This window comes from Schistocerca cancellata, chromosome 1, assembly GCF_023864275.1.
Source record: "Schistocerca cancellata isolate TAMUIC-IGC-003103 chromosome 1, iqSchCanc2.1, whole genome shotgun sequence".
NCBI lineage: Eukaryota > Metazoa > Arthropoda > Insecta > Orthoptera > Acrididae > Schistocerca > Schistocerca cancellata.
This window is the reverse complement of record NC_064626.1, coordinates 606471972-606485138: the sequence shown is the minus strand read 5'-3', so window position 1 is coordinate 606485138 and position 13167 is coordinate 606471972.

Here is a 13167-nt window from a genome sequence, read left to right as displayed (position 1 = left end):
GCCTTGAGCGTGGATGTGTGTGATGTCCTTAGGTTAATCAGGTTTAAGTAGTTCTAAGTCTAGGGGACTGATGACCTTAGATGTTAAGTCCCATAAGTGCTTAGAGCCATTTCAACCATTTGAAAAGCTTTCACGAACTAGTACAAAAGATAATGGATAACAGAAAACCTACCAGTCCATCAAGACTTCAGTGTTGCAATTCCTGAGCGACTCCGCTCTATAGGACCACCGTCAATAGCAGCAAGGGTCGCTGTGGAAGATGAGTTGAACATTACTGTCGCTTGGACTCCAGAACTGGCGGGAAAAAAGAATAATAATGTGCCATGTGTGACCCAAGAACCACCGCTATTTGACATATCGTATGAAACATGGACACTGATAAACAGAATTAGAGCCCAACGCGGCAGACGTGCATATTTTTGTACACCATCCCCAATTCGTGATTGCGATGAACATAGACCACCAGACATACCACAGAAGAGTGCCCAAGAAGATCATACGATTGCCGAACAGAGGGCTTCCTGCTGGTGATTCCAAAGTTGATAGAGCACATAAATACTCTAGATGTCTATTTACATGATTTTGTATTGTAAATAATAGATATTCCTGCCCATGCGTTGCTGTGGCTCAGTGTAAATTAATGCAAAAGAAAGAAAAGAGAAAGCACACGTTTGTATTTAGGTATTGCATATGAGTCCTAATTTCCTTCTCCCTCCTGTGTCTATCCACCTCCTCCTGCCCCAATGTCCATCGCCTCCTGCTTCACTGTCTCTCTCTGTCAATTATCTCCTTCACCACCTCTCATAAACTCCTCCTGCCCCTCTCTCTCTCTCCTTTCTCTCCTCCTCTCTCTGTTCACCACCTCTTTCCCCTTACTGTAACCATCTTTTCTTCCCCCTTCCCTCGCCGTCTCCTCCCGCCTCTCTCTTTCCTCCTATGTCTGTCCATCACCTCTTCCCTCTTCTTCCACCTGTCTTTTACTCCCCCTTCTCCCGCCACCTCCTCCCTCCCCTCTCTACCCTCCTCTCTCCCAATCCATCACCTCTTCCACCTTTCTCTACCCAGCTTTTCCTCCCCCTTCTCGAGCCATCTCTTCCTGCCTCTTTTCTCTTCCCTTGTCAATTACCTCCTTTCCCCTCCCTATGTCCTCCTCTCCTCTCACTGTCTCAGTCCTCTTGCCCCCCCCCCTCTCTGCCTATCTCCTTTTTCCCACTTTCTGTGTCCATCAGATTTCCTCTTCCATAATTCCTCTGTCCTTGAGCCTTGTTTGTTGTTATTGGGGTAATATTCTAATCATAAACCAAGTAGCCATAAATTCAACTTTCCTATATGTGTGTGTGTGTGTTCGTGTCAGTGTGTATCCAAGCCGGCCGGTGTTGCCGAGCTGTTCTAGGCGCTACAGTCTGGAACCACGCGACCGCTACGGTTGCAGTTTCGAGTCCTGCTTCGGGCATGGATGTGTGTGATGTCCTTAGATTAGTTAGGTTTAAGTAGTTCTAAGTTCTAGTGGACTTATGACCTCAGAAGTTGAGTCTCATAGTGCTCAGAGCCGTTTTTTGGGTGTCCAAACATTTACTAAGTTAACGTGCAAACATTTGAAATAAATCGGTAGAGTACTCATTGCGATTTTTGACAGCAACTTTTCCACTTTGAATATCACATATTGACTTAAATGTTCTATGTGGTGTACCATTACATACATAGAAACTAGCACGTATTCTACTGCAACGTTGTGTCAAAATTTCAAAGAAATCGCCGAAGAACTTTACGAGAAATATGATTTTGAAGAAACGAACATTTACGTTTCTATTCACAAAGAAATTAATATTCGTCTGTTCAAGATCCTAAATCTCCACAGGTTCTTCACCGAATGCTCTGAAATTTTGGGACAAGTTTGTGTGTACATACCTACGAGAGCACCATATATTTAACACAGTGCAGAGCTGCATCACAAAACGTCACAGCAGATATTCAAAGTGGCGTCCATGGGATTGCAGATGACAGAGAGAATAGCGGTCGCAACATAGGACACACATAATCGTGCTTTAGCTTACACCACGTTGGCGGGCCACTTGACTGAAGTTTGTTGTAGGGTTTGTCGCAATATGCAGTAGAGCTCAGTCCTCCAAATCTACTGCACGCACAATCCACCGGTTCCTTGGACGTTCGTCTGTTTGAGAAGACCCGTGATCACAGAAACGCCTAAAAAGAGCTTAAAATGCTGTACGATGTGTTTGGAGTCTGTAAGGTTACTTATTTTGGTACACCCGTGCTGCCTCTCGACCGTCTCCATCTGCTTGGCAATACATAACCACCGTAGCGGCTTATTCCCGACATCTGTACCGAACCACTCTGCTGCTTACAGTACACTGCACACAGGGAACAAAGGGTACGTGACTGGAGGCACTGTCATTCGTCAGCTTCTTCTACCATATCAACGAAACCTTTCCAGACACATATTCGTAGACCTTTTTTCCTCCATTTCCAATTAGGAATCAGGTCCTGCAGTCAGTCTATTTTATTAATGCCGCTCCCGTAGGTATATAAAAAAACGCTCATATTTCAGTTCCACGTCTTGTCGAAGTTTCAACGTATTCGGTGAAGAACTTTCTTAGATACACGTTTTTTAACAAACGAACGCTCAGATTTTTCAAGACACAAAGGAACTGACGGCATTAGCTGCCAGTGGGCATTAATTGATTATCATATCGGTGCGATGTCGGAGTAATGAGGTTAATGAGAAGGGAAACTAAAACAGTAATGTATGGTGTAATTTGAGAATTTAGACTTGTCGGAAGGCATGCTAGGATAGTCCTTGCAGTGTAAGTAGGCCGTTTATGTTTTCTTATTGGCAACGTTATGTAGCGCTCTGTATGAAAATCACTGGCTGTGCTGTGTGCAGTCTGTGGTTAGTTTGCAGTTCTTTTATGGCTGCTTCGTGATTCTGTAATGCATTTTCATGACGCGAACAAATAGGTTGGAAATGCTCACAAATTTTTTTTTTTTACGTCATTACAGACTTTTTGACATTTCGATTCGATGTTATGTAACTCAGTAGTTAAATCTTCACGTGTTTGTTCAAGCGTGGTGTCTAACTTTTGGAGATTTTGTTTCATTGTGTCTAACTTTTTAAGATTTTGTTCCACTGTGTGTAATTTTTTAAGATTTTGTTCCACTGTGTCTAACTTTTGAAGATTTTGTTCCATTGTGTCTAACTGTTGCTGTGTTTGTCTCTGGTGTTGTTCCATTGTGTCTAACTTTTGAAGCTTTTGTCCCATTTGTTGCATTAACTGTAATAACAGTGCACTGGTGTCTGAAACATGTTCGTCAGTGCTTTTCGGCAGTGAATTTGCACCGGCAACATTCACATTTTGACAAGCGGAACATGTGTCTTGACTCATTTGAGAAAACGGTGAGAACCCAAAACCTGAGTCTGCTGTATTTGCAATATTGTGTTCTGTCATTCCTGATTCCTGAGGTGAGCTGTTGCCGACCGATCGATCGATAATGCTTCTTTGTTCACTACCTGTTTCACTGTCTACACCACTATTTGACGTCCGCTCCATTTCCCTATGCACAATTACCAAATTACTACTTCTTTTTTTTTTTTGTTGTGGTTTTAGGGCGCAAAACTTCTATGGTCATTAGCGCCCAGCCCGTGACTTAAGACAGTAAAAAAAAGGAATTGAAAACCAGCAGCAATGGGAACAAACTCATAAAATTGGAGAAACTAAAAGTAGAAAGAATGCTTAAAAATCCACTACAGACAGGGGGTGAGTGTCCCCAAAAAAAAAAAAAAACTTCAAATGACTGACGTCATTTCACTGTCACTAATAAACTGCAGAACGCGGTCGGCTGAGCGCGTGTCATCTGCTAAAATCGACGATAAATCAGGCGATAGCTGTAGACGGGAGCGTAACGGATTAAAATAGGGGCATTCAATTAAAAGGTGTCTTACCGTCCACAGCTGAGAGCAGTGGGGACAGAGTGGGGGAGGATCGCCGCTTAAAAGATGTCGATGGCTAAAACGACAGTGCCCTATCCGGAGTCTAGCTAAAATTACCTCCTCCCGACGACGCGTTCGGGAGGAAGAGGTCCAAGCGCAAGGAAGGGCTTTCACTTCCCGCAATTTATTACGGGGAAGTGCCGACCAATGCGCATGCCATAAATGAGCAACTTGGCGACATAAACCGCTCCGTATATCGGTGAAGGGAAGCGACTGAATAGCTGGCCGAGGAAGAGAGACTGCAGCCTTGGCCGCTATATCGGCCGCCTCATTCCCACAGATACCAGCGTGTCCCGGGAGCCAGAGGAACGCCACCGAGACGCCCCCCAGGTGGAGCAAGCGCAGACAGTCCTGAATCCGGTGGACCAGAGGGTGCACAGGGTAAAGAGCTTGGAGACTGAGGAGAGAGCTGAGAGAATCTGAGCAGATAACGTACTGTATCCGCTGATGGCGGCGGATGTAGTGGACAGCCTGGAGAACAGCGTAAAGCTCCGCAGTATAAACCGAACATTGGTCGGGAAGCCGAAAGCGATTTGGGGTGTTGCCAACAATATAGGCACTCCCTACACCTAACGATGTTTTCGAGCCGTCGGTGTAAATAAATATGGCGTCCGTCATTTGTGCACATAGAGCAGCAAATGCCCGACGATAAATAAGTGTAGGGGTACCATCCTTGGGAAATTGACAAAGGTCACGGAGCAGGCAGATCCGGGGACGGAGCCAAGGCGGTGCTGTACCCCAAGTTGTCAAGAAGGTTTTAGGAAAGCGGAAGGAAAGAGAATGGAGCAGTTGACGGAAGCGGACTCCCGGGGGTAGTAGGGAGGAGGAGCGGCCTGCATACCCTACATCAAAGGAGGCGTCGAAAAAAAGGTCGTGGGCTGGATTAGCAGGAAGACAGATGGCTAGCATAACGACTCAGGAGGACTGCTCGCCGATTGGACAGCGGAGGTTCAGCAGTCTCAGCATAAAGGCTTTCCACAGGGCTAGTGTAAAAAGCTCCAGACACTAAACGTAATCCACGGTGGTGGATAGAATCGAGACGCCGAAGAATAGACGGCCGAGCAGAGGAGTAGACTATGCTTCCATAATCCAATTTCGAGCGCACTAAGGCGCGATAGAGGCGGAGAAGGACCACTCTGTCCGCTCCCCAGGAGGTACCATTCAGGACACGGAGGGTGTTAAGCGATCGCAGACAGCGAGCCGAAAGATAGGAAACGTGGGAGGACCAGCATAGTTTTCTGTCAAACATAAGACCCAAGAATTTAGCGACGTCTGAAAACGGAAGGTTGACAGGACCTAGATGTAAGGAGGGCGGAAGAAACTCCTTACGTCGCCAAAAATTGACACAAACGGTCTTACTGGGTGAGAAACGGAAGCCAGTTTCGATGCTCCACGAGTGGAGGCGATCGAGACATCCTTGAAGACGTCGTTCAAGAAGGCTGGTCCGTTGAGCGCTGTAGTAGATCGCAAAATCGTCCACAAAGAGGGAGCCCGAGACATCATGAGGGAGACAATCCATAATTGGATTTATGGCGATGGCAAACAGTACAACACTCAGCACGGAACCCTGGGGTACCCCGTTTTCTTGGGAGAAAGTACGTGAGAGAGTAGTGTTCACCCGCACCCTAAATGTGCGCTCTGCCATAAATTCGCGAAGAAAAAGGGGCAGCCGGCCTCGAAAGCCCCAAGAGAACAGTGTGCGGAGGATGCCTGTCCTCCAACAGGTATCGTATGCTCTCTCCAGATCAAAAAATATTGCTACCGTTTGGCGTTTCCGGAGAAAATTGTTCATGATGTAAGTGGAGAGAGCAACAAGATGGTCAACTGCAGAACGATGCTTTCGGAATCCGCATTGGGCAGGTGTTAAAAGACTGCGGGACTCCAGCCACCACGCTACACGGTAATTCACCATACGCTCCAAAACCTTACAGACACTACTCGTGAGAGAAATGGGACGATAGCTAGAGGGGAGATGTTTGTCCTTTCCAGGTTTCGGAACGGGAACGACAATAGCTTCCCGCCACCGTCTGGGAAAGGTACTGTCGGTCCAAATTCGATTATAAAGGCGAAGGAGGTAACGCAGACTATGGGTTGATAAATGCAGCAACATCTGGACATGGATTCCATCCGGTCCTGGGGCGGAGGAGCGAGAAGAAGAGAGGGCATGTTGGAGTTCCCGCATGGAGAAAACAGTATTGTAGCTTTCGTGATTTGGAGAGGAGAAAGCAAGATGTCGCACTTCTGCTGCACGTTTCTTCGGGAGAAACGCTGGCGGGTAATTTGAAGAGCTCGAAATCTCAGCAAAGTGCTGACCCAATGAGTTACAAATTGCGACGGGGTCCACTAAGGTATCATGCGCGACAGTGAGCCCAGAGACCGGGGAGAAACTAGGCGCGCCTGAGAACCGTCGAAGCCGACTCCAAACTTCCGAGGAGGGAGTGAAGGTGTTAAATGAGCTAATAAAGAATTTCCAGCTTGCCTTCTTGCTATCGCGGATGACGCGACGGCATCGCGCACGGAGCTGCTTATAGCGGATACAGTTGGCCAAAGTAGGATGGTGACGGAAATTGCGTAGAGCACGTCGCCGCTCACGTAGTGCGTCACGGCATGCCTCGTTCCACCAAGGAACTGGGGGGCGCCGGGGCAATTCGGAGGTGCGTGGTATTGAACGTTCCGCAGCTGTAAGAATAACGTCGGTAATATGTGTGACCTCATCATCGACGCTGGGAAAGCGACGGTCATCGAATGTCGCGAGAGACGAAAAAAGTGTCCAATCGGCTTGGGCAAATTTCCAGCGTCGCGAGCGCATATATGGCAGTGGAGACTGCAGTCTAAGGACACATGGAAAGTGGTCACTCGAGTGTGTATCATCAAGGGCGAACCATTCGAAGCGCCGAGCTAGCGGAACAGTACCGACCGCAAGGTCCAAATGAGATAAATTTGTCGTGGAGGCAGACAAAAATGTGGGGACGCCAGTGTTGAGGCAAACTAGATCCGCGTGGTGGAAGACGTCTAGCAATAGAGAGCCACGTGGACAAGGATGAGGAGATCCCCAAAGCGGGTGGTGGGCATTGAAGTCCCCAACCAGCAAATAGGGGGGTGGAAGCTGACCAAGAAGATGAAGGAGATCAGCTCGTGCCATTGGTGTGGATGATGGAATGTATACAGTACAAAGAGAGAACGTGTATCCAGAAAGGGAAAGACGGACGGCGACAGCTTGGAAGGAACTGTTTAAGGGGATTGGGTGATAATGGAGAGTATCATGGAGAAGAATCATGAGTCCTCCATGGGCTGGAGTGCCTTCAACAGAGGGGAGGTCATATCGGACGGACTGAAAGTGAGGGAGAACAAAGCGGTCATGGGGACGCAGCTTTGTTTCCTGAAGACAGAAGATGACCGGAGAGTAGGAGCGTAAGAGGACCGACAATTCATCCCGATTGGCTCGAATGCCGCGGATATTCCAGTGGATAATGGACATGGGGTGAAAAGAAAATGGAGGAATGTGACCAAAGTTGCTGTCAACTCAAAGACTGCTCGGAGCTAGCAACCGACAGCATGGAATGGCATTCAGCCGAAGGCAGAAGATCCTGATCCATAGGTTGGTCAGGAGCAGTCCCTGCCACCAGCGATCGGCCGGTTGACCGGCCACCAGCAGTGCGCCTCGGCGACACAGAAGATGGCCGAGGGCGATTTCCGCCAGGTGGTGCTGTAGAGGGGGCACGCCTTGGCGGAGAAGGAGAGGAACTGGGTTTCTTTGTAGACTCCTTGGAAGAATGTGGTTTAGATGAAGAAGGAACCGATGGTTGTGAAGTTGCGGTACGTAAAAACTCTTCACGAGTATGCTCTTTTTTTGAAGACTTGGCGTCCGACTTTTGGGCTCGAGATGTAGCAGAACCCGACGAAGGGTGAGCCATAGAGTGGGCAGGCGAAAGTGGTGAGGTTGAACGAGCGATCTTTGCGCAGGCCGATCTGACGACCGTGGTACTAAAGGTGAGGTCGCAAGTCTGCGTGGCCGCCTCCTTTGTTGGCCGAGGAGAAGCAAGGACAGTGCTGTATTTTCCTGTCTGAGGCACGGTGGGCTTGCGACTGGCGAATAATTTTCGAGCAGCAAAGGTCGACACCTTTTCCTTCACCCTTATTTCCTGGATGAGCTTCTCGTCCTTAAAAACGGGGCAATCTCGAGAGGAAGCAGCGTGGTCACCCATACAGTTGATGCAGCGAGGGGATGGAGGTGGACAAGCACCCTCATGGGCATCCTTGCCACACGTAACACATTTGGCTGGATTGGAACAGGACTGGCTGGTGTGATTGAACCGCTGACATCGATAGCAACGCGTAGGGTTTGGGACGTAAGGGCGAACGGAAATTATCTCATAGCCTGCTTTGATTTGCGACGGGAGTTGAACTGTGTCAAATGTCAAGAAGACAGTGCGGGTTGGAACGATGTTCGTGTCAACCCGTTTCATTACTCTATGAACTGCCGTTACGCCCTGGTCAGACAGATAGTGCTGAATTTCTTCGTCAGACAATCCATCGAGGGAGCGTGTATAAACGACTCCACGCGAGGAATTTAAGGTACGGTGCGGTTCCACCCGGACAGGGAAGGTGTGGAGCAGAGAAGTACGCAGCAATTTTTGTGCCTGGAGGGCACTGTGTGTTTCCAACAACAGGGTGCCATTCCGTAATCTGGAACAAGACTTTACAGGACCTGCTATTGCGTCGACACCTTTCTGAATAATGAAAGGGTTGACCGTGGAGAAGTCGTGACCTTCATCAGACCGAGAAACAACAAGGAACTGTGGCAACGATGGAAGAATCGTCTGTGGCTGAGACTCAGTATACTTACGTTTGTGAGCAGACTTAGTGGAAGGTGAGGAAACCATTGCGGAAGAATCCCCCATGATTACCGGCGTCTCCGATGGCGCGCTCCTCCCTTGTGGGGGCCCTCTCTGAGGGCACTCCCGCCTTAGGTGATTGTTCACACCTCAGGTCACACCTCCCGACAAACGGACGGAGGGACCAATCGGCATTTTCGGAAGGTATCAGCTCGGGTAATCACCCCTCCCTGGGCCTGGCCGTTACCAGGGGGTACGTACGTGTCCTACCTGTCTACCCGGGGCGGGGAATTACGCGTTACCCCGTCACCGGCTACGCACGAAGGGCGTGGGTCGGCCTTCAGACACGCACAGGGAGGAAGAAAGAGAAAGGGAAAGGAAGGAAGAGAGGTCTCAAACGCCGCAGCGGAGAAAAGGGAAAGAGAAGAGGTAAGGAAAAGAGAAGGACAAAGGAAGGCAGAAGACAGAGAAGGACAAAAGGAAGGAAGAAGACATAAAAGCAAGGAAGGCAAAGAATGCAGTACATTTACGAGCGTCCGTCTCCGGACGTAGGCACTAACCATACTCCCAGATGGGGAGAATGGGAAGGAAAGAGCCAGAGGTGAGGAGAGGAGGGGCGAAGATAGGGATGGGGAAGGATGCGGAATGGGAAGGTATGCAGCCCAGAAAGGAAGGAAGGCCACATTAGCTCGGGGTCCCGTGCTCGCTACGCACGTATCCACAAAAGAGTTGTGGACCCCCTGGGGGGAAATTACTACTTCGAATGTCTGTTAATTCATTACACAGTGGTGCTGATAAGCTACGCTCGTCGACACTATTATTTCTCAGTTTACTTTGGAGCCTAGTGTTACGTTTTTCACACGCCATTATTGTCACAATATTTTACACGGTAACACAGAAAAGCACAATTTGAAGAGCAAAAATAAGAGAACACATTAACATAGCACTGAAAATAATATGTAGTTAATTTCAAGAGCAGCTACGAAATACTTGATGCAAATCTACATGCATGCCACAACTGTTTTACTGTACAACAATGAAAGACTGCAGCTACAAAGGAGATTCTCTCTACAATTACGCGCTAGCAATCAACAATAGCTACACTAATTACACAAACTACAAGAAAAAAATCAGAAGATTCCAGTGAGGTATCCTCGGCTAAGGGTCGACATATGAAACGTCCCCTTAGAAAAATTATACATGACTGTGTTTAAACTGACACACAATATTTTTAGCGCAACGCAATCTGACTTTCAGAAATCCCTACAAAAGGATGGCCCTGACTAACATTAACCTATACCTTTCACAAATCACTTACCTCACCAAAAATCTTCGTTACTCGAACTACTGCAATACAGCGAGCGCCACTACTGCCAGCTAAATAAAAGATTCAAACTACTGAAGGCACTAACTACTGATAGGCATAGTTAGCAAATGAAAGATTTTAATAGAGAACAAACAATGTATTTACCTTAATGATCATAATATATATAGCAGTTCATGCCATCCAGTCTTACAAATTTCAAATCTCCGCCATTTCTCTCCCCACATCTACCACTGCTGGCGGCTCACCTCCAACTGCACAACGCTACGCGCTGTTAACAGCCAACTGCCCAACACTACAATGGCAGACAACAATGCAAACTAACCACAGATTGCACACAGCACAGCCAGTGATTTTCATACAGAGCGTTGCCAATAAGAAAACATAAATGGCCTACTTACAGCAGTAGTGGTGCCCACTGTTTCAAGATGGTTTAATTGTCAGCGCATCTGCGTATTAAGCATGAGGCTTCGGTTCAAATGCCGGTCCGTTACCAATTTTCATCTGCGCCAACGACATAACTAATGTCTAATTCTTTTGTGTCTTGATTCAAAGTGGCTGAAGATTAAAAAAAAAAAAAATATGTATGTCTGCGAGAACAGACACCAAAAATATACTTATTTTTTTTTCAAATGGCTCTGAGCACTATGGGACTTAACATCTGAGGTCATCAGTCCCCTTGTTGTGTACATAGTTCCGCATAGTCAGCGCGTGCACAACTTCCTCACTAGAGCGCACCCCGCTAAGCACATCAGCGCAGGTGCAGCGCTCATCCGTCTCTGCACTAGGAGATGGCGCTGCCATAGAGACGGACCAAATTCTGCTTCCGCCGATCCATGTATTAATATGTAATGCAGCCAATGAGATTGCTGCTAACGTAGAACCTTTTCTCCTCATGGATCACACTCGCACAGTGATACATGAACGCACAAGGTATTATAACGAGTGTACAGAACACCGATTAGTCAGTCTGCATTTGTCTGCACCAGTATGTACCAGGCTCCATTAGTCTGTGCAGTCTGTACGAGTTCTACATTTGTCTGTACTAGTCTATAGTCAAGTTTCAGTCTGCGCTTGATAAGATTACCATATTCCTGTACATAGCCATGAAGATAAATGTATAGAAACTTTTGTCAGGTATCAGAGATACATGTGAGAATAAGATTAACGTATCAATATCAAAGGGACTTCCGATTGTCAATTGTAAATAGCATCCAGAACCAAGTTAAGTAATTTTTGTGTCTGTTATTATTTTAATAAATGTGTGTGAAAATTAATTGAGTTCTGTTTAAAGTTGGTCACTGTCAATCTTCTACTCTAAGCGTGCAAATGGCATTTCTATCGTCTGATCTAATGGCAGAAGATAAACACGCCACGATAAAACCACGAGACATATTCCTGACACTCGTCTACTTCGTTAGAGCGACAGGTCAAATAATTTGATGGTGTGTGTACTGAAGGTCTTACAGTACGCACACCACACCCCTAAAACTTAGAACTACTTAAACCTAAGTAACCTAAGGACATCACACACGTCCATGCCTGAGGCAGGATTCGAACCTGCGACCGTAGCGGTCGCGCGGTTCCAGACTGAAGCGCCTAGAATCACTCGGCCACTTGGGCTGGCGCACGACTGTGATGGTGTTATCCTAACGCATTACGTTCCTCCATGGCAGACCATCAATGCCCAGTATTACTGTTCGTTTCTAGGGCATCACCTGTGAGCAGCTTTGCGAAAGAAGCGGCGACACTTTATGACCAACCAACCCATCATTTTGCACAGCAATGCGCGGGCGCATACAGCGCGAACTGTGGCTGCTCTGTTTGCTCGATGGGACTGGTAAGTACTGTACCATCCACCATACTAACCGGACTTGAGTCTTTGTGACTTTGATTTGATTCCGAAGTGAAAGAACCACTGTGTGGCATTCGCCTCAGAACTGTTCCAGAGATTTTACAGACAGCAGGCCGCTCCATTAGCACCATCACCAGAACAGGCTCTGTTAACGGTATACTACGCCTTCCACATCGCTGGCAACGGGTTCTACGCAACGCTGGTGACTACTTTGAAGGACATTAACAGGCGCAAACATGTAACACTTTTGTATCGGTTGTGAATCAATAGTTGCCACTATTTAATTTCCAGCCCTCGTATTGAGATTTTTATTTATGTAAATTGTTGTTGTTGTTGTGGTCATCAGTCCTGAGACTGATTTGATGCAGCTCTCCATGCTACTCTATCCTGTGCAAGCTTCTTCATCTCCCAGTACTTACTGCAACCAACATCCTTCTGAATCTGCTAAATGTATTCTTATCTTTGTCTCCCTCTACGATTTTTACCCTCCACGCTGCCCTTCAATGCTAAATTTGTGATCCCTTGATGCCTCAGAACATGCCCTACCATCCGGTCCCTTCTTCTTGTCAAGTTGTGCCACAAACTCCTCTTTTCACCTGATCTATTCAATACCTCCTCATTAGTTACGTGATGTACCCATCTAATCTTCAGCATTCTTCTGTAGCACCACATTTCGAAAGCTTCTATTCTCTTCCTGTCCAAACTATTTTTCGTCCATGTTTCACTTCCATACATGGCTACACTCCATACAAATACTTTCAGAAACGACTTCCTGACACTTAAATCTATACTCGATGTTAACAAATTTCTCTTCTTCAGAAATGCTATCCTTGCCATTGCCATTCTACATTTTATATCTTCTCTACTTCGACCATCATCAGTTATTTTGCTCCCCAAATAGCAAAACTCCTTTACTACTTTAAGTGTCTCATTTCCTAATCTATTTCCCTCAGCATCACCCTACTTAATTCGACTACATTCCATTATCCTCGTTTTGCTTTTGTTGATATTCATCTTACATGCTCCTTTCGAGACACTATCCACTCCGTTCAACTGCTCTTCCGAGTCCTTTGCTGTATCTGACAGAATTACAATGTCATCGGCGAACCTCAACGTTTTTATTTCTTCTCCATGGATTTTAATACCT